Consider the following 1,798-nt stretch of genomic DNA (forward strand, 5'->3'; position numbering starts at 1 on the left):
TGTGAGCATGTCTGCAGGCGAACTGTGTCAGGAGGAGAGACCTACATTTGCACACACACACACACACTCACACACACACACACACACACACACACACACACACACACACACACAGCTAATTTAAGACAATTGTGGTGTTCGCTGGTGGAGAGGTGATGGACAATCATAGATACCTCCAGGATTAAACAAATCTGTGTGTGTGTGTGTGTTTGTGTGTGTGTGTGTGTGCTTTTAGCTGCAGGGGCCCTGGGCGGGAACACACACCCAAGCAAAGCCACAATCAACATCCCCCCCCCCTTCCTCCCACTCCTTGTGCACCCCGGCAGGCCTGTCTACCCAACTGCCTGGAACCTCCTTTGGAGGGGTTAAAGAATGTACTTGGGGGCGGGGCTTTAGTGGCAGATTGCAGGGTGTTGCTAAGCCACCCTGTGGGGGTACCTGAATGAGTTTTGCTCCCTCTGATGGGGGGGCCAACAGTGCTGAGCTTTGGTGGGGGCAGTTAGCATTTGGCGTTGCTTCATGCATCATTCCCGGCCTCCTCTTTGCACTCAGTGTTGCAACATATGTTTCTTTCATATTTCATCCGTTGGAGAATTGCACAATATTTGGCCCAGAGGTTGGAATGTACAGCACATCTGGACAGCGAAGGGTTCTCTCCTATCATTTGTTGGGTAATTAGGCTGCGACTATCATCACATTTGGCAGGGCATTAGCACCACGGGGCAGGGTGTTGAACATGGACTGGTGTTTACTCACATGCTAAATATTTCAGCAGCTTTCATAACTCCTGCAGATGGAAATCTCCTGGGAATTCCCCCCTTGATCGCTGTTGCAACAAGCTCTGGCTCACTTCCTCTTTTTACACCCCCACCTCCAGGCAAACATTATCTATAGACCGATGGGACGTGAAAATAATCACTATTTTGGCCTCTTAGATGGGGTAATGAACATTTCCAGTTCTTTTCATTGAAGCCAAAACATCAAATTCGGTCTCCTGGAACCGTAAACAAAGCTGTCCTCTTATACACCGAACCACGAACGTCACGCCTGGATCCAGAGCCTGGTTCTCCAGGAATCAGGACCCTGGTGTGTAATGTCCCCAAAAGTGAGGTTTGATGGGATCTGCTGGGACTTTTCAGGCGATTTGAAAAATGCAGCAGAAGAAAAATCACTAAGTTTAATTAAGCTAAGCTAACGGCGCTAACTGCTAAATCTTTCCTCCTCATTATTTCCATGCGCTGCTTCCTATTTTTGCTGTTCAGGGAGGAGTGGAGACCACTGAAGGAGCCTCTCCACCTTCACCAATGTCTTTTTTTTAGATGAATAGATGTCTGCAGTCTAAATATCGGACTGAATTCTGTTTTTTCACATGAATTTGGAACAAATGAGATGATAAATAGCAAAATAAGCACCCCTCCTCGTACCCCTGCAGCGCACCCTGGCTGACCTCCGTGTTTTGTCATCATCCATTAGCAATTAGGAGCCGCTTCCTGAGAGTGTATCCAGAGGTCTTCTGGACGAAGAGCATCGAGGAAGCAAAAATAAATAATAATCAGAGCGATGCGATTAAGATTGATGACCCTCTTTATGATCAACGCTCTCAAACTGTTGCTGGTGTTAATAACACCCCAGTTAATAACACTGGAAACCCCCAGGACCTTTTCCTCCGGGGGGCTCGGTGGCTCCGGGACACATCCTCGGAAGATTCTAAGCCTCTTTAAGCTTCATTCTTAACTGGAGACAAAAGCCGAGTGGCTCTGGGAGGATTAGAGACATTGGCGGAGAGGGCTGACGTCCC

This window comes from Takifugu rubripes, chromosome 11 (assembly GCF_901000725.2).
Source record: "Takifugu rubripes chromosome 11, fTakRub1.2, whole genome shotgun sequence".
NCBI classification, from domain to species: domain Eukaryota; kingdom Metazoa; phylum Chordata; class Actinopteri; order Tetraodontiformes; family Tetraodontidae; genus Takifugu; species Takifugu rubripes.